The 27,352-nt window shown below is 40.2% G+C and overlaps 1 protein-coding gene and 1 long non-coding RNA gene across 2 annotated transcripts in view; both read right to left on the bottom strand.

Annotated features, from left to right (window-relative positions):
* clstn2a (calsyntenin 2a) overlaps positions 1–27,352 on the bottom strand; it is a 170,256-nt gene that overhangs the window by 87,340 nt on the left and 55,564 nt on the right. The gene's annotated exons all lie outside the window — the stretch shown is intronic.
* On the bottom strand, positions 10,729–25,796 carry LOC146497945 (uncharacterized). The gene is made up of 2 exons (XR_014870852.1): positions 25,623–25,796; positions 10,729–24,655 (listed from the first exon to the last, which is right to left on the bottom strand). It is a non-coding gene; the product is annotated as an uncharacterized LOC146497945 (long non-coding RNA).

Below are 27,352 nucleotides of genomic sequence, written 5' to 3'. Positions count from 1 at the left end.
GAGCAAAAGAAACACAAATTTAAAGCAACACATTTGATGTGAAGGAGAAAAAACCCAGAGACAAAAACATTTTAAGCTTGTGACAAAAGAGTGGCTTATATAAAAGCCTCTGGAACAAGTTTACGGTGCTTTCGAAGCTTTATTATTAGATTTATAACATAAAAGCAAGACCTAAGAATCTTCATCTATGTGTGTAATACATGACCTTTTGTGTTAACTCTTTGTCACATTTGTCTTATAATCTTTCATTGTGCTGCCAAGGATCTAATGTTTCTAGATGGCACTCCTACCATGCTGAGAGAGAGTACAGAGTGGATCATAAGCAGTGAAAAATAACCACAAGGGATGACATTATTCATGGAAGAAGTGTCATCTTATGCTCATGCAGTAGATAGAAAGCACTGCAGCACACAGCATGACTCTGCTCTGCTGGAATGCGAAAAGAGAGAAGTGGAGGTCTGTTTTCAAGTGGTATTTAGGTATCTTTACTTCAGGAACATTTTACTTGTAAAGCTAGATCCAATGGTGCATTAACCAGGACATTAAAACACATACACTTTTATGTCCTAATGCAGGTACAGCCTGATCCTTATATTTTTTAGATTTCCTTGGATTTACTCTTCTGTGTAAAATTACCATAAAAAAGTAGACATGAAATGAACTGAAACAATGTTACAGAGAGACTCTCGAAAGTCATGATAATATTAAAGTGAAGTGCTGAGGTGACTATAAAAATGAGCAGTACCAAAGTGATTCTTCATTCCCGTGTGCCTGCACTAACCATGCATAAATACATATTAATCCATCATGCTCACACAGCATTTCATTTACATTTGAAGATGTCTTCAGTAAGTCTAATAGCAGCCCACAGCCAGTTCAGTTTACTCATGGATGGCAAGTTCAATTTCTAGCTCAAGGTCTTACATTTATCCCAAACAAATTGGGTGGTGGTTGACGCAGCAGAGCTGGGAGTTTTTAAAGGCAGTCTGATATTGGAGCTATATATTAGCAAAATAGCACACATCAGACCATGGAAATGGGCTATTACCAATACTGGCTTTCATGACATGAAGTACTGTAAAGCCATTAGTGATGCGTTTAAAGTATTCATCCTTGACATCGTTGTACTGAGCCACAGTAATGAAACAAAAATTGCATTCAAAGAGAAAAGAAAAGAGTCTGGAACAACTTTCTAGAGAAGATCAGCTAAACTACAGCAGCAGCTTTCTGTAAGATAATTTCTCAAAGCTGAAAGCAATAAAGACCTATCTATACTCTCCATTTATGTGTGTTCTTCCAATGACAATTTCATCACTGATCCAAGTACCTTGTTGCATGTTTGTACAGACTGTATGCTCAGGAAAAACACAGGAAAAGCACAGGAAAATAAAGATTGTAGATTAACACAAGTGGTGTTTCCTTTTTGCTTGATGAGCTGCTATAAACAAATAATGGCTCAGATTCTTGCTGTCATGTAGTCACAGTTTTTCATCCGTGAAAACGTGTCGACGTATCATTAACTGCGTGCATGTGAATCTGCAGTCCAGACTAGCACACACACACACATATACAAAGGAAATTATAAACTGATCTAAAAGGGCTCACTTCTAAGCCAGAAAACAGGGACAGACAGCTGTTTTGATTATAATACTCAGTAGTTGATTTTGGAGGACATGTACGTACACGCTAGGGTTTTTTTCCCAATGTTTAAGCAATTTCTCCACAGATTTAAGCAAATATTATTGTTGTCATATTCTAGAGTCACTACCTACTTCCTGATCAAGTTCACAGTATATCAATATATCTAATTATCTAATATATCACATGGCAGCAGTTCAGTGCATTTAAGTATGTAGGCATGGTCGAGACGACCTGCTGAAGTGCAGACGGGAAGAAAGGTGACTTTGAACATGGTGTGGTTAAGGGTGCCAGATGGGCTGGTCTGAGTTTTTCACAAACTGCTGATCTACTGGGATTTTCCCCACACATCCATCTCTAGAGTTTACATGTGTTGAAAAAAGAGAAAGAATAAAGTGAACAGCAGTTCTCTGGGTCAAAATTCCTTGTTGATGCCAGAGGTCAGAGGAGAATAGCCAGGCTGCTTTGAACTAACAGGGAGGCAACAGTAACTAAAACAACCACTTATTACAACAAAAACATGCAGAAGAGCATCTTTGAATGTTCACACATGCAACCTTGACGCATGAGCTATAGCAGCAGAAGACCACACGCGGTGCCACTCCTGTCAGCTAAGAAGAGGAAATTGGGGCTATAGTTCTCACAGGCTCACTAATATTGGACAATAAAAGATTGAAAAAGTGTTGCCTGGTCTGACGAGTCTTGATTTCTGCTCTGATATTCAGGGTCAAAATGAACATAAAAACATCCTGGCTCGTATCTATAGGTCAGGCTGCTGGTAGTGTAATAATATGGGGAATATTTTCTTGGCACACTTCGGGCCTCTTAGTGCCAACTGAGCATTGTTTAAATACCACAGCCTACCTGAGTATTGCTGCACTATGTCTATCCCTTAATCACCACAGAGTACCTATCTTCTGATGACTGCTTCCAGCAGGATAACACAGAGCTAAATATCAAACGACTGGCATGAAAAATCAAGACGGTTAGTTGTCGAGCTCCTTAAAATGGTATGTTACGGCACAGAGAAAAAGTCAGTAGTTCACCAAAGTCAGTTGGATTCATGCTTTGCATGTCTAAAATTAAGTTAAAATCATTGTAATAGGCCTGGAGCCCAGACAAAAAACAGTGAACTGAACAACTGAGAGACAGACGCTGCCATCCCCAGACTCAGGCTTCCCTTTAATAAGGTTACATGTGTCAATGGCCACAATGTGCATGGCATCTTTGGCCACTTCCTGAGATCCATCTGCAGCCATTACAGAATTAGACTTCACATTATGGAAGACTAATTGACTTACTAGAAGAAACAGTCTTAAAGCCGATCTGTGTGTTTAGAGCATTGTATAAAATCTGATATGACAGTAATATAGAGACGGACACAAGAAACAAGATAGTGAGTTCCTGTAAATAACATTAGTGGAAAAGATTATTAACTTGTATCCATCCTGCTATTGAAATCAAAATATCTGTTGTGTTGTCTTCCCCTGGTCACTGAAGCTCATGAAAATATATTTCTACAGGGACACAACTGGATGATAATCTATATTTAATTTAAGTCCCAGCTCATATTGTAAGACACTGCATTAGCGTGCCAGTATTGATCAGTTTAAGTCACGTCAAATCCATTTCTTTTCACTGTCTGTTTGATTACAGGTGAAAGACATCTTTCCTTTGGCGACAGTAGAAAAAAAAAAGGCGAGACTACCAAGAGGTGATAATAATGATAAGAAGAAGTATAAAAGCAGTATAAAATAAGTAGGAGGGCAATACAGATAAAATGAAAAATGCAGAAAGGGATTAAAATGAAAAATGTCTAAGATGGTTTTTACTGATTCTGGAAGGCTTATTCTCTCATTCAGGACACTTTGAATCTGAGGAGCTCCTTTTAGATCTGAGACTTGGTAAAGCTCCTATCAGAGAATCCAGACTGGTTTAGAGTTCATGTGTCTATACAGGAGGAGCTGGCTTAAAATCTCACTCCAACACCGCCCGTCATCGGTGAGGAAAAGTAGGATAATACAACGATAAAGTAATAAAGTATTACCTTAATGTGAAATCAGAAAAACAAATTCAAATTGAGAGCTAAGAAGAAGAAATTAAAAGGAGGGAGAGAAAGAGATTGACAAGAGAAAAGATAACAGAAAGGAGTGGCAGGCAGGAAGGTGGGGTGAGGGAGAAAGAGGGGCACTAAAGTGGTAAAAGAGAGGACAGGCACAGACAGACAGGAGAATGGACTGCTGCCTTTACAACCTTACAAATGTTTCCATTTATTCTCCTATTAAATTATTAAACTGGATTCCTATAGGATACACTGCCAGAATAACATCGCTGAATCGAGGCAGCGCCACGTCTCTTGCAGAAAGAAAAGAGGCTTTTGAGAAGGCCAGGTTTTTAAAATACATCCCTGGCATTAAAAAGAAACTGATTATCACTTACTCCTGTCAAAATAAATTAAACTGCGTCTGTTAAAAAGATTTCTTATTACATTTGTTGGGGGGGAAAGTTCTCAACTCTTCCAATTGTAAAATACTGTTTAAACTATACATTAAATCTGATTTAGTGCTGATTTAAATACATCGCTTCTTTTTTTTTGCCCCATCACCCTGATTCTTGCTTCATTAACAGAACAACAACAAAGACTTGTATCCAATTATTGTTAACTGGCTTCATGTTCATTTTACACAAATTAAGGAGCATGCAAGAGCATGTTATTCATATTCTCGCACAAAGGAGATTACACATTAATTACCCACCTTTGAGAAAACAGCAACGCTGAGACTCTCCCTGACACCATGAGATGTAGCACAATATTTAACACCGTCTTTTAACTCTTGCTTTCTCTAATGAGGCAGTTAAACAAATCATCTTATTTTACTGTTTTATAGCGATGTGTCCATGTGGGAAAGTGTTTATGATGCTGTTAGTTTAACAGTAAAAGCGGGCAGAGAATTAAAACTGCGGACTCAGAGCTTTTCAGCTTGGTTAGAAAGCGATAATTGCTTCAGCGTTGAACAGTGCGTCTCATTATATCACACTTCTAACAGTAATTGATGGCAGCTTAATAGCTTAGATATGTAGGAGTTTATGTCTGCTAGTAATAACGCAGCATTAGCAGCTATCAAAGTCGATAGTGTGCCTGAAAATATCCACAAAGTTACATTACCTTTATGTATATAATAATATACACTTAAAATACTTAATTTATTACTTTATTTTATTATTATGATAAAAGATCATGGACAATATTGTTCATATTTTGTATTTTTTTAGTTTTCATTTGATTATTTTTCCACTCCTTGAGGACTTCAGTGTCCTGCATCTCATTACTTTAGATTTACAGCATAAAGCATTTGAAATATTTTGTTTTGGCTCAAACTAATAACTCATGTGTACCTGCAGCTAATTAAAAAGCCCTGTTAAAACACTACCTAGAGTAAACATCACACAAAGTTAACAATATTTTGGTTCAGTTTTAATTAAATTCATTGTGCCGATTCGCAATACTCATCTCCAGAAACTTTATCCTGCAAAACACATTATAAGAAGAAATCATGAGCAAGTACCAGATGACTTTAGCATCTAGAAAGAGCCCCTTCATGAGCTCATGACACACCAACTCCGATTATAGTTCATTCAGCTGCGTATGTAATACAGCACTTGTTTGCTAACACGTTATCCAGCTATCTTTAGGCTTAAACTCAGGTTTTCTAGTTACACAAAGGTGATAGTGTCAACACTGAAACACTATTGATCTTTTCCTGCAGCTAAAAATAACAACATTATCCAACATTATCTACACCAGTTCAACTGCTTATTCTAATCAGCCTATAGCGTGTCAACTATTCAATGCCTTCAGACACATAGAGATGGTCAAAACAACCAACTAATGTTCAAACTGAGGATCAGAATGAGAAAAGGGTGATTTAAGGGACTCCGACCTTGGATAGCTGTTGGTGCCAGACGAGCTGGTCTGAGTATTTCACGAACTCCTGATCTACTGGGATTTTCTCATACAACCCATCTTTATAGAGAATGGTATGAAAAAGAGTAACTATCCAGTTCTCTGGGTGAAAAAGCTTTGTTGATGCCAGAGGTCAGAGAATAATAGCCAGACAGCTTTGAGCTGATAGAAAGGCAACAGCAACTCAAATACCAATACAAGAGAATCTGCCAACACAACATGCCCAACCTTGCAGCAGACAGGTTGCTGTATAAAAAACACACCGCGTGCCATTACAGCTTGCTTGAGCTAATGAGTCTGCTTCAGTATTCAGATGTTTGAGTCATAATTTGCTGTAAATAACATAAAATCCTGCCCTTTCTTTCAGTGGTTTAGGCCGGTGGAAGTGTAATAGTGTGGAGGATGTTTTCTTGGACTTGGACTTAGGGTCTTTTAGTGCCCACTGAGCATCGTTTACATGCCACAGCCTACCTGAGTGCTGCTGACCATGTCCGTGCCTTTATGACCACAGTGTATCCATCCAGCAGGATAACGAACCATGTCACAAGGCTCAAATCAGCTGGTTTCAACATGGCAATATTAAAAGAAACAGCAACTGTGTGACTCTATCATGTCCATATGGACCAAAATCTGGGAAATTTTCCAGCGCCTTGCCAGAAAGATCCAAACCAGTACTAGCAAGTGCTCAGCGAGTGTATTTTAACTTCTAACCTCTGACCCCTCCTCTTCTCTGCTTTGACTATTGGACATGGCATTACTTTTAACTTCACATGTACATGAGAACCACAAAACATGCTCACTCTATTCAAAAGGCATGTCATAATATATACTAATACCTGATAGTCTTCATAGCCTCAGCCAGTCTTTAATCATTTGAAACTACTTGGAAATGATTGCTAGTGTTTCCCCTCTAGGAATATATACATATAGTTGCACTTCCTATAATAAGATTTCCCCATAGGTATAACATTCTCGGAAAGTATTCAAACCCAGAGGGACAATACACAAGCAAAATGCATTACTTGGTATGTAAATTAAGCAACTCAGACATTCATCAGTGGGTTCAGGAGACAGCTCTTGGAAACACCGACACATAAACGAATGCAAAAGTTAAATTCAGAGAAGGGAACAGCACCAGTAGATTAGACATAAGAAACTCCAATGCCAAAGAGACAACATGACTACATTAGGTCTATAAGTACTGTGAGCATCGACGGTGAGTTTTACAGTCCCACTGCTGAAGTGTAAGCTGCAGTTAGCAAGTACAAAGTAATTAGGCATATTGACTGCAGCATCTAAGCTGTGCACTCGAAGCAAAAGTGGGTCGTAGATGATCAACGCTTCATTTTCAGAGCATTAATTCTCCTCAGTTGCATTCTCTCAGGACCTTTTTGCCTTGTACAGTTGGATTTCCAGGCAATATTGCTGTTTTTTAGTATTGTTGATTTTTCCTTAACTCATTAAAACAGCCATAAACTCTGGTCTCCATCAACCAGGAAACATAAACTCCCCCACAACAGTAGTTGTGAATACAATTAGTTCACGGAAATATTGATCAGATTTAGCTGTCCCCACAATTCCATTAAGACGATGTGATGGTTGCTTTCAAGTCTTAACAGCAGTATGTGAGATACAGATGTGCCATAATTGCTCTGCAACACACAATCCCTTCTCTGTCTGCTGCTGACTTCATCAAAATGAACTGATACAGGGAACAAAGCCTCTGTGTTTAATTTTCTGCACACAATGCCTATAGGCATTCAAAAGAAACACCTGAAGAGTTGTGGTATTTGGACAGATGATTGTGGGATTGGAAAATAAAATAAAATGATAAATTTAACTTGAAAATGATCAATTTGAGATGAAAAGTTTCAATTTCTGGAGGATCTAAAAAGTGTGCAGGACCCTATGGAGAGATTATAGGGAGTGTGTAGGTGGGAGTATTTTGGAGTATTTTTGCTTCAAACAATTATAAAAGAGATAAATGAGATAAAATGTTGCTATGCTGCATTCATAACTTTTGCTTTGCCTGTACTAGAAAACCAGGGCACCCCTTTTCTTTACAGTGGACTGCTTCTGCTAGTCTTTCATTTATCTAGAGGAAGCAGAAGTTGCTATAAAGTTCAGGTGAACCTATGGAAAAACTGCAATGCTTCCTGGGCCTCATCACCCCCGTCGGCACCTGCAGACCTTCCATTATGGATGATGCAACGAGGACCACATGTTACCCATTTGGGAAAGCTTGTTGTTTGGGCCTCATTCCTCCCCAGATAACCCTATGGCCCAACAACCTCCACTGTTATTTATTTTCATTGATTTATTTGGCTTTCAGCTGGATTGCATTTTAAGTTCAACTGTTAGAGAGAGAGAGTTTACAAAGTTCAACAAATGTGATATTTCTAAAGTTAATGAGTAATCATGACCTCAACACTGCCCAAAAAATGAGTAATATAATTATAGGTAAACATAATAATAATAATAATAATAATGGATTGGATTTATATAGCGCTTTTCAAGGCACCCAAAGCGCTTTACAATGCCACTATTCATTCACTCTCGCATTCACACACTGGTGGAAGCAAGCTACGGTTGTAGCCACAGCTGCCCTGGGGCAGGCTGACAGAAGCGAGGCTGCCATATCGCGCCATCGGCCCCTCTGGCCAACACCAGTATGTATTTGTCATAACTGAGGATTCCTAGTGTGCAAATCTAATGAAATAAAATATTATTCACTTTTTAAACAGAAAATAGAAGCCACTGCTTTTCATGCTGGCAATATAATATTTACCAGTCTAACCACAAGAAGCAAAAAGGTACACCACAGACTGAAGGCCAGTCTTGACGGTAAAGACCCAAGGCATCAAATGACTATAAAAAGCATGGCACATAACATGCTAGGCATCGTAATCATTCAAAACCCAAGCAAGCAAACTTTCAACTTCATGAAAGCAAGCCATCTGTCTGAAAGTTTCAGGGTATCTTGGATGTCAAAGCCGCTATCAAGCCAGCTTCTGTATGTACTTCATCATAAATACCATCGAGCTCTGTGCCAAAAGGAAATGATCATCATTACAATTTAAGTTAACATTTGCTTAATGTTTTAGTTACTTTAAGCTGGGGCATTTCAGGACACTGCAGAAAAATAGATACTCAGGGGATCTCAAAATACCAACTGTTTGCCTTTAGAGCACTTGGCATTCACTACAGGGAATATTAAGCCTCGCTAAAAGAAACTCAGTCTTCCTGCCTTCCAGACCCACACTCACTAAAATACCCTATTTGTTTTCTTTCTGGTTGCGCCTTGTTATTAATCATTTGTTGATTTACAGTATAATGAGAAAAGGAGGGAGCATGTGTTAAATAATCAACAAAGGCCGACTGATTAGTTTTTGCAGGAAAACGGAAAAGATGCAGCGCTCTGAGTGACAGCACACTGACGATTAGTTTCAAGGAGTGGGCCAAGGAAGAGGCACAGGGCAAGTATTGAAAAGTGAAAGTGGAGTGGAGGACAACAAAGAGATAACAGAGGAGGGGATGAGGACAGTGGCAGAAGGAGAAGGAGGGAGGAGGCGATATCTCCATTAACAGAAAGCAGCAGGAGACGAGAGGAGCCACGGTGAGGAGGAATGGATGGCAGTGTGACGGACCGGATTCAATTAGAAACAGTTCCACTTTTGCAGACTTTGGATTCATGTGATGATCAGCCAACATAAAGAGTCTACAGTTTGCACTTAGTTCAACACCCTTCAAATGCAACAATCTGCTAAACGTCAAAAAAAGTTACATGAACATTTCACACCTTGACTGGCTGGAATGAATGATTCCTCCATCTGTTCAGGCCTAGATTTGCACATTCAATGGAACTTTTAAGCCTGCTTTCCACTGAAGGTGTGAAAAAACGTGTTTCAGCACTTTTAAATGTGGTGAACTGGTTACATTTTCCACTGTGAAAAAAAAACAAACAACCCCCCACACATGCGACAACAAGGCGAATACGAAATGCCAGCATATCACAGGAGTAAACTCATTTCATTTCCTGGTACTTCCTGGAAGCATCAAGTTTGCATTACCAAAATCACTCGCAGGAAGGTAATTCTCTTGTGAGTCTTTTGAAATCATGGGTTTCTGCTTTGTTGAGGTGTTTTGTGTTGCCGTCAGCAAGGCCATTTCAGTGCAGACATTTTCTGAAGTTGTGGGGTTGTTCTTTGAGGAAAATAGAGGCTGCTGATGCTTCCAAAAATGCACTGACTGACGCAAAACAGGCCAAACCGTCTGGCCTCTCGTTCACATTTTGTTACGCTGAATAATAACTTTTATTTCATTTCTTAGAAATATTATAGAAAAAAAAGTGATAATAACAAATATACCAATGTGTTTTAACCTCAGTTATAGATGCCTGGGAAGAAAAAGAGTTACAGTTGTGAACTTATCCGAAAACCCAAACAAAATTATGATTATATCACATGTGCAGAACACTTTTATAATCAACTAGCAGGCTCCACTGTGCCATATAAGCTCACTGATCACCACAAACAAAGTCTCCCTGCTCTGCCTGGATAATCTGACATTTAAAACTCTGAGTGAATCCACTCATGAAAGTTGTACTCCGGCAGACATCTGTTTGGTTGCTGCTGCTCTCGTCCTTTTTAGTGCCGATTTACACCTTAGAGGCATCAGATGTGAGTCTGACTGTCTTGTTTCTTGCCGTCTGTCTCAGATCTTTTGTCTGTCCCTGTCTGCTGCGGTAAATATGTCATCTAGAGCCATTTAACCGTGGCTTTACTTTGCTTGCCGTCTCTCATTCTCACTACCTGTCACTGTTATCAGGGAAAAGATGTGAACCGTCAGTCTGATCATTTCGTTTGGGGTTTTTTCTTCCTGAGAAAGGTGAGGGCCACAAAACTAATATTTAACATACATTGGAAATCCATGTTTACAGGTGGTGACAGATTTTAAAAATAGGGCTGCCAAACATTAAAATTCTGAACAAACTTAGAATCATTTTCTGGGCTTGGAGCTTCATTAACAAACTGTAAGTTTCTCAAACCCTTCCCTGCATCCCTCAATTCAGGAACATGAAACAACCCACATTTTTAATTAATCATTGACAATTAACATTTTGAACATTTTGAATAAAAGGTCAGCACGATCACATGAGCAAACTTTAGTACTAGACTTTAATTTTACTCAATAAGCTTTTTTCCCGTCGTCCCTCGCAGCCTACCTGTAGTGTAGCGGACCTGAACTACACACCTTCCACTCACAGAACAATGCTGGTGTTAATTGTCCAAAAAGAAAATCTAGTGACAATGTCATTAATTTGGCAACAATGAAAAGAAGTAAATATTTGAATAGTCTAGCTCTAATGTGATTTAAGACCAAGAAAAACACAGCAGACAGCACTAAAGTGTTTCTTAAGGTTTTTAATTTAAAAACAAAGTGTACAACAGGAACTTAACTAGCCACCTTCAACCTGCTTCCTCGTGGCCTGTCAGTTTAGTTTCCTTTCGACAATCGCCAAAATCTACACGCCCACCAGAGGAATAATGGATTGAAAAGAGCAGGAAGTATGTTACATCTGTCCGGGCAGCAAGATGTCTGATTCAATTACAGCAAAAAAAATCTGTTCCAATAGTGCTCTAACAAGAGGGAGCAGGAAATTACTTCCACTGGTGTCCTCAATACAGCTCATAGAGCAGTGCAGTGACTACATGTGAAGGTCTGAAAGTGGTTAGTCTATTCCCTTTGTGTAAAAGATGAAAATACATCCTAAAGCTGCCACTTCCTATTCTTCTGTAAAGAGCATACAGTTATTTTTGGATTAAACAGTATAATGCACATCACATTACACATGCAGTTAATTATAAAATGATCTCCAGTGTAAATGTGAATATTTCTCCGGAGCTGCTGACTGCTCGCTGTTGTAATAAAAATTAAATTTGCTGTCACGGGTCATGTGGGTGCCATTAGAGCGATATAAAAAAAAAAGTGTCCACAAAGCATCCTTCTCAAGGAAACAACACGTTCCTGGGCTTAACTTGAGACATGCTTTTTTTCTATAAGTTTGTCCATCCATATTCAATCAGTTTGCAAAAATATGGGTTCCTTCCTTCAGAAGGCACATGTCAGCTTAAAGGACTTTAAATATAAAGGTGTAACATGTGGCTGGAAAATAGTTGCAAATCCACGTTATGGTACTGTGGATAAAAAGTGAGAAATCACCCCAGGGAGGTTAAAGTTGCTGGCAGAGGCACTTTTAAAGCGAGAGAAAAGCTTTAGTCATGGCTGAAGGGGCCTATAAGCCCCTCTGGAAAAGTACGAGTGTGAAAAACAGTTACTTTCCACAGAGGACTCATTTCGTACGCACAAATGTGCATGCCAACACACCAACACACAGTAACTTAACAAAACAGACTTAGTAAATACTGCACCACTGGGAAACAAGGGTTTAGAGCTTTTAAGTACAATTTTAGCACCATTTCTCAAAAGTCTTCTGGTCATAATTATGTGTAATGGTGTCTTTTTTTCAGCAAAGGACTAAAATAATCAGCGTGTAAAAATGTTTTTTCCTCTCTGTCTCATTGCTGAGCAGCACGCTGATGCTGAAAAACATAGAAAATGGACAGTGATTCAAACTAAGCTGTCAGCTTCTCTCTCTGTGTGCGAGTGTGTGGATTTTAATTTCACTTCTGCTGTCCTTTTTAAAACGTACACACCCTCATCATGGAAATTTGGGTCTTACATGCTGAAGACCTGTCATGATAATAAAATCAGTCTGGAGTTCACTGTTAAGTTAAGCAATACGTATTGGCCCTAATTTGGGGGAAAAATATGAGTGAAAGAGACAGATCAAAGTGTGGTGCGGTTAGTGCGTCTTCTAAGCTTGATTTGATCAAATTTAGAAGGCGCACTCTGTTTAATATTTTGTACCACAGTGACTATAATGAACAAACACAGTTTTAAAATTCTCAGTGTTGAGGGACAAAATAGTAAAACTCATTCCATTTTATATGGGAAATACTAAGAGAGACATGCATTATAGTGATTTTACATTAAACTGACTGAAAAGTTATCCAACTTGTATTTCAAAGAAACGTTTCTGTCACTTCTGACTGATTCGTGTTTGCTTGGTTTCTTTCATTTGAGCAATAATCAGCCTACGCATTTGACCCCTGGGGCCTAACAGCTTGGGGGGAAAAGCATTTTATAGGCAGAATAATTACAGTCAGAGTTAATGCAAAGATGAAAGAGAGCACAGATTGCCCTGCTCAGGCCAAAAATGTTTCAACTTCAGCAAATAAATGAAGTCTTATTCTAAGCTTTAGGTGAGTGGAAAGGCTGGTGATGTGTTTAATATCTGTAAAGCTGTTTGGGTTTAAACTAAAAACAAGGCAAAATCCTTAGGTTATTGTCTAGATCCTGAATTGATCCGGAGAGAAAAGTACTCTGAATCACTCCGACATATTCAAGTATTCACCCTCACATGATCCTGGTACAGTCTCCTCTAATAAATCACAAGTTCAAACAACACAGTCAGTGTCACATCCACACAGTCGCACATGCAATGCAGTCCTAACGTTTTCTAGACATTACCAGATGAAGGCACATGTCAAACAGTCCGATATGACTGTCTGTCTGATGCACAGTAAATACGCAGGGAGTGACTGTGTGCCACCTCATATTGGCTCTAAATGCCAATACTGGCCAAAATACCTACAGTGGCAACACTACAAAACAGACTTCTGACAATGTCTCAACTTGGATCTGTAGACATTGTTGGATATTCACGTGTGAAGGAGACGTCAGTCAGCCATCTGACAGATACGGAGTATCCTGCCTCATCTAGTGAATGAGAATGAATGTTATGACCTAGAGAGACAGTCCACTTGGTGACTCCCTTATCATTAATCTGTAATGCACTTAAGCACATTTCAAAAATCAGTATAGTGCTGGGCATGTGTCCTGTATCTACAAATGCTTGGTCATGTGTTGTGTGTTGGTGTTGCTATGGATATGCGATCCAAAAAGGTAAACAAAGGTGACCACCAAGACCAATACAGGTATATTTAATGATTTTATTTTTTTCTTGGAGAGGAAGTATTAAGTTTTAACCTGGTTTCAACTCTGTGCGTTTTTTATGTTCACTTCAGCACTACTTGTTTTCCAAAGGCCCATTTCTCCATGCTTTCATAATAAACACTGCAGATACTATGTGGAGCCATTAGCACTGGATTGAGGCGCACACTATTGGAAAACTATTTTCTTAATCTGTTAATAAATATTTTAGTATTTCCTTCACTCTCTGTCTCCCTCTCTTTTTATACTTGTACTTTATGCCTCCAGAATACAAACACACAGGCTAACTCACACAGCCTAAGGCTACATCCAAACCACCATGGTGGAAAGAACCTGGGGTGATGGCCTATTGACTGATAGAGTTCAAGCAGTCCATGTAACTCTTGGTGGTTAGCCAGTCATTTCAGCAACAGCCTTGGGCAAACTTCTACTACTCTGTGTGTGTGTGTGTGTGTGTGTGTGTGTGTGTGTGTGTGTGTGTGTGTGTGTGTGTGTAGGTGTGTGTGTGTGTGTGTGTGTGTGTGTGTGTGTGTGTGTGTGTGTGTGTGTAACCTGTGTTCTTTGCTGCAGACTGATGGAAAGCCCAGAAGATTGTGAGGGTGACTGGTAGGATGTATGACGCAGATAAAATGGGCCAAAACCAAACAGCACAACAGACAGAACCTATTGTCTGCTCTGCATCAGAGTTTGGGTGAAAGGGGTGCTGCATTCAAATATGTAATTACTATGTGTTAAATAAAAAGAGTATAAATTGTAAATGGGATTGAAGGAGAGCTTGATGAGTAAGTGGAACAGAGACCAAGAAAGAAAGGGACATAAAAATGAAAGTGAATGTACAGTAACTGCAAAGAGACGGAAAGATTGGAGGGTGGGGGGATTTGTTACGGACCAGAAGCTAGAGCAGCAGATAAATCACCACCACCTCAGGGCACCAGAAGGAGGGAGTTCAGGCTATGCCTCATGTTTTTAGATGATCCAATAGATGATGCAAAATTTAATACACAATAAAATGTGGACAAGGGAAACATTATTCTGATGTCTAGTCCAATCCAATTTTACTTATAGAGCACCTTTTACAACAAAGTCTGACAAAGTGCTGTACAAAGTGCCAAAACACTGCAGAAAAATCATCAACAACAACATTAAGATTAGGACATGTTTTAAAAATCGCCATCCTAACATGTGCGGGGAGATCATACCACAATTTAGGGGTAATAACTGAAAAAGCTGAACCCCCCCTCTTGGTTTTCAGCTGGGTTTTTGGGACAGACAGGAGCAGCTGATCCATGTAACACAAGACAACTGGATCACACTGACATCCCTGCCTTCTGACCTGAAACTGCCACTGATCCAGTTATTATACATTGTCAGGTGTCACATGAAAAGAGTTAAAAGACTAGGATTATATATAAAATATCAGGAACCCTCGTGTCATAGCAGTAAGACACTTCAATCTTTTTACACTATCTTAAGTAGACACACTGATACATTTAATCCATATGACCACATGCTGCCACTACTCCCTTTAGCCTTAAGTACCAACACAGATAAGAGCACACACTATTAGGGCCTTAACCTCAATAGAGGATGACACACACCAACACTCTCTCTCACACACTGGCCCACAAACACAAACCAGAAGAAAACTTAGACTGTTTGTGTACACTGTGTTTGCCCAAGACGTATATATGCCATTATTCATCCCCTTTCTCAGCAGGTTTGGCCTTTCATGTCTGCATAATGTACAGAAAGGTCCATTAATCCTTATGTTGATAGTAAAACTATATGGCAAATCTATGGGTTTATGCTGCCACTGCAGTAAAATATTGTATACAAACCTCCAGGCAGTAAAACACTTTTTATTTTTGATTTTCATATTCGGTACAAAGAAGAACCAATAAAAAGAAAGTGTCTTTTGCAGTTGTAGTTAAAGAAGTTCAAGTTTGCAAAGTTGGCCAATGCCGCCTTGTTGGCCAAAGCACCGTACGCTTCTAGTGTAACTACCCTTTCTGCAAGTAACATTTTCTTGTGTAGCCAAGTCTACTGACTCTAGCTAAAGTGTGATGACAGGTTTTCTTCAGCCATATGCTAATGTTCATAGCTGGGAACACTTGTGCTCAAGTAACACAGGCACATCTCTTTTCAGAGCTCCTCTTTTATTTTTTCAAGAATAATTTGTGACTTGATTTATAGTCTAGTTTAACGATATTCTCTCTAGAAGAACTCAACAGAGAAACGTATAGAGTTGAGGTCTTCTTCAAGTTTGAATTAACTGCAAGCCAAAACTGTTGGTCAGAAATGTCTTTTGCCATCAAACTTGAACTTACAGCTTTTGGTTAAGTAAGTAAGAAAAGAAGAAGAAGAAAACACCACAGAGGCTCTGAAAATGCAGGACTTATAGGTGCTGTATTTACTAAACAATACAACATTTTTGTAAATCCACCTGCATTAAAGCATAAATTCTACACTTATATCATACCTTTATAGTTTGATTTAAAATGCAAAGTGATCAAGTATATTACAAAATTGCAAAAAAAAAAATTAAAAATACTTGTACAGTGCTGAAGAAGATGTACCTGTGCTATTATTTTGAAAATCCTAGGCAACTTCCTTCTTGAGTTATTGGCTTCACAAGACTTTCAGAAAACTTGACCTCTGACCTTGACCTTGAGGTCAGTGTAACTTGTCCAAGAATTTTAGCAGATGCACCTATGGTATCAATTTCAAAACCCTACATCGCCTCGTTGTCAAGTTGTCACATTCTCAAACTCGGATGTCCATGCCATCCACCTGCCCAGCTGGGTGACAACAACAATACCCTATCAGTCCTTTTACAGCTGAGGGGTAAAAATGTGTCATCCTCTAAATACTTGTGGAGCAGAAGCCGGCGTGGCTTCTTTAGGTTTGAGACTTAATGTTGGTATTGCTCCTGTCAGAGAACCCAATTTGGTATAGTTTTAACATCTCCATAGAGCGGCTGGCCTTGTGTGCACACACGTGTACAATGTGTGTGCATATGAGAGAGAAAGCAGATGAGACAAAAGAGAGGCAGGGAGGTTGGGCTGAGGATGAGCCAGCTAAGATCTATGAGCTGTCAGTAACACTAATCAGGCTTTTCCCCGGCACTCTTCATCTCCAGAGCAGCACTGACCGCTGGTCAGTGCTGGTCAACTGCTGGTCAGTGCCCACTGTCAGCGGGCACTGACCAGCAGTTGGTCAGCCAACTAAACAGGCTGCCATGGCTACGGCGCTGGTTCAACTTTCCAGTCATAACACTGATGAAAGCCAACTGATTGAAGAATCATCAATCAAGTTTAAGTTTTGTTGTTATTTTAGCTGAGTTTTCTTCATTTTGAAAACTGTGCATATCTGTCCTGAGAATGGCTTTTTGCATTTTAGGTGTCATCACTGTTAAAAAGACAAACGACCACACGGGGAACATTAGGACGGTTTGAGGCAGTACCAGAGTCTTCCAATAATAACATGATGAATGGAGGATGAACTAACAACGTGAGAATGTAACAGAATGCTGTTTATGTTAAATATGCACACACACCAATTTCTAGTATAAAAACTCAAGAAAAGGCAATCAGCAGCTCCTCAGTGATGCTGAACTCAAACAGCTGAACCACATTCATGTTCTTGTTGTTCTAAGGTTGATTCATTTCCAAAACCTCTGCTTTCCCCCAGCCGCCCTTCCATTCACTTTCAATCTTCCACATTGTGCATCTGACTTTGTCAAAGTTGTCCGAATTACAGTCGAAAGAATATGTCATTGGAATAAAAAGGCATGGGGGAGGAGGAGTGGGGGCCAAAGTAATCAAGGGAGCTAAAAAGCGTGAAAGTACCATTACTCATAATGCCATATACACATTTGAAAGATAAATGACTGCAATCCAATGGCAGCCCTCTAATACTGGATCCAGTTGGGTGGAAAGGAAGAGAAAAACCTCCTTCCTTACCATGCTAGCGTTGCTTTACATAATTGGAGCATAAATGTTTCTTAAAACCAAAAAAGACAAAAAAATGATAACACTAAAACATCAACGTGTCTTTAACAAGTAATATCATCTATCTCTCTCTATATAGAGAGAGATATATACAGTGGGGCAAAAAAGTATTTAGTCAGCCACCGATTGTGCAAGTTCCCCCACTTAAAATGATGACAGAGGTCAGTAATTTGCACCAGAGGTACACTTCAACTGTGAGAGACAGAATGTGAAGAAAAAAAATCCATGAATTCACATGGTAGGATTTGTAAAGAATTTATTCGTAAATCAGGGTGGAAAATAAGTATTTGGTCAATAACAAAAATACAACTCAATACTTTGTAACATAACCTTTGTTGGCAATAACAGAGGTCAAACGTTTACTATAGGTCTTTACCAGGTTTGCACACACAGTAGCTGGTATTTTGGCCCATTCCTCCATGCAGATCTTCTCAAGAGCAGTGATGTTTTGGGGCTGTCGCCGAGCAACACGGACTTTCAACTCCCGCCACAGATTTTCTATGGGGTTGAGGTCTGGAGACTGGCTAGGCCACTCCAGGACTTTCAAATGCTTCTTACGGAGCCACTCCTTTGTTGCCCGGGCGGTGTGTTTTGGATCATTGTCATGTTGGAAGACCCAGCCTCGTTTCATCTTCAAAGTTCTCACGGATGGAAGGAGGTTTTGGCTCAAAATCTCACGATACTTGGCCCCATTCATTCTGTCCTTAGCACGGATCAGTCGTTCTGTCCCCTTGGCAGAAAAACAGCCCCATAGCATGATGTTTCCACCCCCATGCTTCACAGTAGGTATGGTGTTCTTGGGATGCAACTCAGTATTCTTCTTCCTCCAAACACGACGAGTTGAGTTTATACCAAAAAGTTCTACTTTGGTTTCATCTGACCACATGACATTCTCCCAATCCTCTGCTGTATCATCCATGTACTCTCTGGCAAACTTCAGACGGGCCTGGACATGCACTGGCTTCAGCAGCGGAACACGTCTGGCACTGCGGGATTTGATTCCCTGCCGTTGTAGTGTGTTACTGATGGTGACCTTTGTTACTTTGGTCCCAGCTCTCTGCAGGTCATTCACCAGGTCCCCCCGTGTGGTTCTGGGATCTTTGCTCACCGTTCTCATGATCATTTTGACCCCACGGGATGAGATCTTGCGTGGAGCCCCAGATCGAGGGAGATTATCAGTGGTCTTGTATGTCTTCCATTTTCTGATGATTGCTCCCACAGTTGATTTTTTTCACACCAAGCTGCTTGCCTATTGTAGATTCACTCTTCCCAGTCTGGTGCAGGTCTACAATTCTTTTCCTGGTGTCCTTCGAAAGCGCTTTGGTCTTGGCCATGGCGGAGTTTGGAGTCTGACTGGTTGAGGCTGTGGACAGGTGTCTTTTATACAGATGATGAGGTCAAACAGGTGCCATTCATACAGGTAACGAGTGGGGGACAGAAAAGCTTCTTACAGAAGACGTTACAGGTCTGTGAGAGCCAGGGATTTTCCTTGTTTGAGGTGACCAAATACTTATTTTCTACCCTGATTTACGAATAAATTCTTTACAAATCCTACCATGTGAATTCATGGATTTTTTTTTCACATTCTGTCTCTCACAGTTGAAGTGTACCTCTGGTGCAAATTACTGACCTCTGTCATCATTTCAAGTGGGGGAACTTGCACAATTGGTGGCTGACTAAATACTTTTTTGCCCCACTGTATATATAGATATATAGATATATAGATATATATATTACTGTCTTGCGCAAACCTTTGTTTATTCATATTGAAAGTCAACATTTGGTGTTTATTGGTTTATTCTTTTATTTATTTATTATTTATTTTATTTATTCATCTCATTTGCTCATCTGTTGAGTTGGGTGCCTCTTTTATTCTTGACTGACTCACAGGTCAGTAGAAAGGGGCTTTACGAGCAAACAAAAACATTCCTCTGAAAATGAAAAGAGAACTATTTCTCAAGACAACTTTATATGAATACCCAAAGTCTGGCTCCTTGGAAGTAAAATATATAGAAATGGGGGATAGCTTAAGACTTTTGTACAGTATTTTGTGTTATATACATACAGCTTTAGCTGTGTTCCACTTTTTGTGTATGTTACAGCTATTTTCTCTGCCTTAGGCTGCACGGTACAGTATCTATGACTAGACTTTGGTATAAGCAACATGTGATGGGATAAGACAACCAACTGACGCAGTGGAGTGCAGGCATGACAATGCGCTACTTTGCCTCAAGGCCTCTTCCTACATATTGAAGGAATGTAATCTCAAATACAATTTATTTTGACAGTTTTGTCCAAATATGTTCTCTGTGTTCAAATACACTGCTTGAACCACACAGTAGTTGCAACAGCGTTATCTCAGATTCCTGCACAATGAACACATCACTTGTGCTCAGCATGACTCAAAAAGGCAGTGAAATACACCCAGTACTAATGAGTTTTTAAAACTGGACTCTGCTCTTCATTTGCTTGTGTCAAGCAAACTAATTTCCTCCAGCAATTATAGTGATTTTTACAGATACAGTAAAAACACAGAAAACAACAAATTTGACTCGAGGCAGATAAAGGACCTATCTGCACACTGTGCAAACTAAGCCTGTGCTATATAAAGAAATAGTGGGTGAAGGAAAAAAAAGAGAGAGAAGGAAAGGTTGCATCAACGAGACAGAATACGATCACCCTATTCACACACAGCAAAGAATGATAACAGCTACCTGAACCCATGGGCAAAAGGGTTAAACAGCAACAAGTCATAACATCTGCCCTGCTCCTTATTCAATAATGCAAAAACCAGAGCTGTTTTATGTGTGATCAACATGGATGGTAGACTGAGGCCCGGAAAGCATCCTATGCAGTTGCAAAAACCCTGTGGCCTCTATTCTGTTCGCCCTGTCTTAGCTTGTTTGAAACTATTTTTCTTCCTGGCATGCAATTCAAAGTGCGAAAATATTTCTAAAGAAACAATCATCTTTCATTGTTTATTTCTAAATATATGCCTTGCATTTAATAACAACAGCCTTCCTCTCAAGAACAATAAAAAAATTTAAAAAGGGACTGGACTGGCATTTTTATAGCATTTTTCTAAACTTATTGACCACTCAGAGCGCTTCACACTACATGCAGTTTTTACACAGTACTTTAGTGCATCCACATTAAAAGATATGCTCAAATGAAAACCTCACATTTTTGTAGGTTTAACACTCAGAAGCACGCTGGGTCCAAAAACACTACTAACGTCATTTAGAGTATTTGTCATGGATTGTGTAACACGGGTTATAAAAAGCAGTTTCTCTTGACATGGGCATATGACACATTCACACACCTCGCAGAGTGATTTTACTCCCTTGGCATTTTTCAAAAGTTGTTTAGCTGCTCAGAAAGCTGTGGGAGTCGGGGAGAAAGGTAACGATTGCCAACAGCAACAAACTTTGACACAAAGAAAGTCAAAGTATAAAGAAAATACAGACAAAGAGGGAAGGAAGAAATAAGGGAAGTTAATTAGGAAGCCTCTACTTGGAGGGACCATGAGACTCACAAGTACTGAGAGTGTGAATAACAATCAACTGAACTAATGTCACATATATGGAAAACAACCTTCAGTAACACTGAGAAACATTTACGCAGTGTTACATCATGTTTCCCTCTGGGCTCAAACACAACAGCTTCCACTGCACCACAGCAATGCCTGGATCAGGGTTACAAATTAAACTCTATCCATGAAATTACTTCAGTGGCTTCAAAGCATTAAGTTTTCAACCTGAAAATCTTTATATTGTATAATAATTCCTCACTGGATCTGCTCTGTGCGACAAAAGTACAGGTACGGCCATATCCTAGCAGGGGAGCATGTCTACTGAAAGTGGTTTGTTATGGTGGGCCACACAACAGGCTAAAACACTATTAGGCTATTCTGTCTTTTGACACACCGCATAGAGTTGTAGTTGTCAGGAAAGGAGAGGAGTCAAAGGACTGAGCTGTTGTTTCTTGAGGTTTTTTTCCTCTTTCTTTTCTTAGGCTAGAAGTAGGGATATGGGAGCCATTATGCCCCGATTAGCCAATATAACAGAGATAAAGCTTTGTGAGCGGAATAACTAGAATAACAAAGTAAGCATCAGTCAGATAAAGCATGAAACACTAGAAACCCCCAAAACTGTGAGTTTACACCACCAGTACAGCACAATTCAACTATTTTATTTATCTTTTCTTGTGTGAGAGTGCTATTTCCATCAAGCAGATACAAAATCCTTAAAGAACAACAACACATTATATGTTACACCCTCACTGCTTCCATAGGAATTAAGTGGGTAAGTAGCAGCCAGGTGCCGCTAATCAATTGGACTTGATTAACTAATCACCAGTGAGTGTGAGCGCCTCTATAAAAGGAGACGGTTTGGCGGTTTGCTGGTCTGGAACACTCAGGTGAGTGTTAACACAATGCCAGGGAGTAAAGACATCAACAATGATCTGAGAGAAGCAACTATTGCTGCCCCTCAGTCTGGAAAGAGTTATAAGACCATTTCCAAACTGTTTAAAAATCTATCAATCTGCCATGAGAAAGATCATCCACAAAAGGAAAACATTCAAGACTATTGCCAGTATTCCCAGGAGTGGATGTCAATTTAGATCATGCAATGCTCAAAGAAACTGCAAAAAACCCCAGAGGTACATTTCAAACTTTATAGGCATCAGTTAGCATGTTTAATGTTAATGTTAATGAGAGTCGAATCAGAAAAAGACTGAACAAGTGTGGCTAGTGTGAGGGGTTGCCGGTAGAAAGCCTCTTTTCTCTAAAACAACATGGCGGCTGGATCGTTTAGACAAAAAACAAACACATCATATGAGAACTTACAGCTCATATCAGCTTTCAAAGACAGTGGTGGAGGGTAATGGTAAATACCGCTTTTCCACTCTGAGCACTCAAAGTACTAGTTTTTCTATGCTCTTTCTACATAAGTGCTTTCTATCTAATATTCACACTCCAACGGACGCATCGGCCAACAGCTTGGACTTAGTATCTTGCCCAAGGATATTTGGCATTAAGACTGGGGCAGACAATGATCAAACCACCAACCTTCTGATGGATCTTTGCACCTTTGTAGTCATTCAGTCATTCATAAACTGCTCTGTACACAAAACAGTTTTGAATCAATTGTGAGGTCAGCTAAAACTTGGCAGCTTGAGAGTAAACCTTTGTCATGCAATGTTTGCAAGCACAGTAGCAAATCTAAAACAGAATAGTTAAAAAAGATAAGAATCAAGGTTTTGCAATGACCCATTTAAAGTCCAGACCTCAACCTGAGTGAAGTGCTGAGTTAAGAGAGCTGTGCATAAATGATTGCATACAAACCTCAATGAACTGAACCAACGTTGTAAAGAGCGGGACAAAAAAATGTCTCCACAATGATATAAGAGACTGATAAAGTCATGCAGAAAAAATGTCTGTGAAGGTTCTCAGTCATCCAGGTCATCGTAGTCAAAGGAGCTTGCAAAGAAAAACGTCTGGACTTCTATAAGTTACTTGAAGACGTTTCACCTCTCATCCGAGAGGCTTCTTCAGTTCTAAGGTCAAATGGTGGAGAGTCCCAGATATAAACCTGGTGGGAGTGTCCCCCCACAGAGGGACAAAAGGACCCCCTGATGATCCTCTAATCGCCTGAGCCAAGGTGTGGAACTGGGTGTGGGTCCCAATCAGCCAGAGTTTCGGGTGAGTTCATTGTGAAACCTGGCCCCACCTTATCATGCGAATTCCTGAGGTCAGATGGCCCAGGGTGTGAGTGGGCGTTAAGGCGTCTGGGAAGGGATCTCAAAACTGGATTATAGATGGCAGAGAGTTGGTGTCGTAAACCACCGCCTCTGTTCAAAGATGGTCGCTCACAGTGGACATAGATGGCTTCTTTCACTCCTCTTTCAAACCATCTGTCCTCTCTGTCCAAAATGTGAACATTGGCATCCTCGAAAGAGTGTCCTTTATCCTTAAGATGCAGATGGACAGCTGAATCTTGTCCTGTGGAGGTGGCTCTTCTGTGTTGTGCCATGCGCTTGTGAGCAAACAGCCACTTCACAAGCGCCTTAACGCCTTAACGCCCACTCACACCCTGGGCCATCTGACCTCAGGAATTCGCATGATAAGGTGGGGCCAGGTTTCACAATGAACTCACCCGAAACTCTGGCTGATTGGGACCCACACCCAGTTCCACACCTTGGCTCAGGCGATTAGAGGATCATCAGGGGGTCCTTTTGTCCCTCTGTGGGGGGACACTCCCACCAGGTTTATATCTGGGACTCCCCACCATTTGACCTTAGAACTGAAGAAGCCTCTCGGATGAGAGGTGAAACGTCTTCAAGTAACTTAAAGAAGTCCAGACGTTTTTCTTTGCAAGCTCCTTTGAATGCAGAAAAAATATTTTTGCTTCTTTTAAAAAGAGTTTTTCTTTTAAACCCTGTTCTATAAGATTCTGCATTATATTGTATTTTATAGGAATGCTCACATGTGCTGATGATCAATTAAGTGCCTTTGATTATCAGCACCTAGATGCCACTTACACTCTTAATTTCTATAGAAGCAGTACGGGTGTAATCAGTTTGTCACACATTGCCTCAGTTTTTCCTGAATAAATAATGACATTGTGTAATATGTCATCTGAGATTGCCTTTAAATAATTTTAAAAAGACCAGATAATTTTTGATACATGAAACCTGTGACGTGAAGGAGGGCATGTTTTCCTTTTCATAGGATCGTGTAAGCCCACACAGGACACTAACTATATTTTACAAGCCCATTTTTACAATACCAGGTTGGAAACTCTATTTCCTTGTCTCTCACTCTCAGTAGCATTTTTTAAAACTCCACCCCTCGGGCAAAAACAGTCTTGCTTTCCCATCACAATGTGATCTCAGAGATGAGGAATGTTGTTTTCCTGGAAGAAAAAACACTGGTCCAACACAAAGCTAACTGACCTGGATGCACCTATAGCCAGTGTTGGGGAGTAACGGAATACATGTACCGCCGTTACGTATTTAAAATACAAAATATGAGTAACTGTATTCCGTTACAGTTACCGTTTAAAAATGTGGTATTTAGAATACAGTTACTTTGTTGAAATAAATGGATTAAACGGCGGTACTTCCCTGTTTCATATTGTGGCGGGTCAGGACTGTTTGGGTTTTGTTTGACAGCTACGTTCTGTTGTTCCAGGCGGCAGCGTTACGGTTGCCATGGTTACAGGGCGACGCTCTCTCTCTCTCTCTCTGCGACTGTGTGTTTCCTGGGTGAGAGAGGCCTTATTGTTGTTGTTGTGCTAAGCTAACAGGTAGAATGCTACAAGCATAGCTCTAAAGAATGTAGCATCATAGGCAGTGTAGTCCGTGCTGCAGGGAGAATGGACTGCCATACACGTTATGTGTCTGTGAGCGAGGGAGGGAGGAAAAGGAAAAGTACGAGCTGTCATCGAGCAAAAACGGGAGCTGGAAGCATGTAAATATAATAATAACCACTGCAGCCAAGAAGAGTGCCTGACGAGCCCAGTTGTAAGTAAGCTATTAAGACTGGACTGTACACGTGTTCGTGTTTTCCTCCGAAAACAATAAGTTCCGTTGGAGCAGCCTTTCAACGCCTCTCTCTGTCTCTCTAAGAAAACTTGACCCAGACAACAAAGTAAAGCTAGTTTTCAGCTACGACACGAACCCACCGTATTAGCCAGAGGTCCCTTTACTACGGTTCGGAGCCGCGGACCTTCAGTAATAGTAATAAATCACAGCAATAGTACATTCACGTAGTTGTAAACAGCATGATAATATATTAAGTAATCCAAAGTATTCAGAATACGTTACTCTCATTGAATAACGTAACGGAATACATTACAGAATACATTTTGGGGCATGTATTCTGTAATCTGTAATGGAATACATTTTAAAAGTAACCTTCCCAACACTGCCTATAGCTGTGTTTGTGCCAGCCTGTTACATTACAGGCAGATATAGCATGATTCATCAGCAGTAAAGGAAGTGTAGCTGCAAGCCTTCGATATTTACCACACAGCACTGCAAAGCATGTTTTTCTTGACAAGAAAATAGAAGCACAAGAAGCAAAAGTGAATTATAATTTACAGTGAGTGTGGTGAGGGGAGATAGGCCTCCACACTAGGAGGGACTGGGAGTTCCCAGAGAGGTGGAGTCTAAGACCCGACCTGACATATAGACACAGACAAACAGGCACACACAGACACAGACATGCATTCCCACCCTCATGCACACATATACAAACACTCAGCACTCACCAAACGTAGGAATAAACGTAAATGGACATGTACACACAATCACACTCCCCAAACATACTCTATACCCCGGGTCCAGGTATCCTCGCCCCCAGAGGTGGAAACAGTACCCAGACCCAAGAGATGTTACCCTTCCCTCCGGGGTGGAGGCAAGCAGACCGCCCCAGGCTCCGCAGCAGCAGGGAGGCCAATCGGACAGCCAGCATCTCTTCCCAGCCCCCCCGCCCCGATGGCTAGCAGAGAACGGGGGTGTGTTAAGACCCCATACCTCCCTCCTCCCGCTCAAGTGTAGTGTTGCTGCATGTTGCTCTAAAGTGTATTTAAAACAAGGGAGAGCATGGTGCTGCTGCCAGAGAGCAGCAGGTGTTAGCACGACGTATTATATTTTTTGATAATGATTTCAATAATGATTTGTATTTATAGTCTTTTTGCCCCAGCAACAACAATGTCCATGTGTCTCCTATCTGAAATGTCCATATTTGGTTCTTTCTCTCTTTTTAAACATTAAAAAAAAAGGTGAAAATTTCCATCCTGCTGGGCGTCGTCAAGCTGAAGGTGGGTAATCCGCTTTGCCTTTTTTTTAAGTTAAAAAGCCTGCAGCAGCAAACAGTAGCACAGTGAAAACCGAGTGTAACCAAGAAATTAGATATACAGTGGGCTTATTTCTTTATATAAGATCAGGCTTAGCTCTTTCTTCTAAAAAGATTTCCTTATTGAAAATGAACATGCAATTCAACATGACCTTGAGATCCTCAGATGGCTGCAGCTCCCCTAAAATTTATGAGGGGGAAAAAAAGGGGGCCAAGGCACAGTGTGAAGACCGGTCAATAATCCGATAAGCAGAAGGACAGACGAGAGAAAGTCAGTGACGAGTGACCCGGTCACACAGATGCAGTGTTCATCACCAGAGAGTGCTTTGTCCAGGGGAGGTACAGCACTGAAGGGAACAGAAGTATTTGAAGTCATTTTTCTCTTTCGAGCACCCAACTCTCAACCTCACAGTATGGTATTAGCCTGCTCTCTGCTTGCACCCTCTGTTCACCAACTCTCTCTCCAATCTTTACCAAAAATTACTTTCTTTGTGCTCTCTGTCAGAGCACAAAGAAAGTAACAAAAGTGAGAGTACAGATGTGAAAGGAAAGAGGTTGGTGAGAATCAAAGTGGGGGTTTTTAAAAGAAAAAAACTCATGTGCATATGTTATAGTGCAGACTGCTTAATTGCTTTTGCATAAGTGAGTGTTTGCACAAGTTTGCTCATACACTCACATTCATTAGTATCAAATCAAGCTGATCGATTCATTGTTTTTATATTTAAAAAAAACATCTGTTTTAAAGGGTGGCACCTATCGCCTTAACAAGTTTTAGAAGTATAAATTATAAATGTATAAATT

The sequence above is a fragment of the Neolamprologus multifasciatus genome, chromosome 18 (genome assembly GCF_963576455.1).
Source record: "Neolamprologus multifasciatus chromosome 18, fNeoMul1.2, whole genome shotgun sequence".
Lineage (NCBI taxonomy): Eukaryota > Metazoa > Chordata > Actinopteri > Cichliformes > Cichlidae > Neolamprologus > Neolamprologus multifasciatus.
Note: the sequence above shows the minus strand (reverse complement) of the source record. Positions and strands in the feature narration are given on the sequence as shown.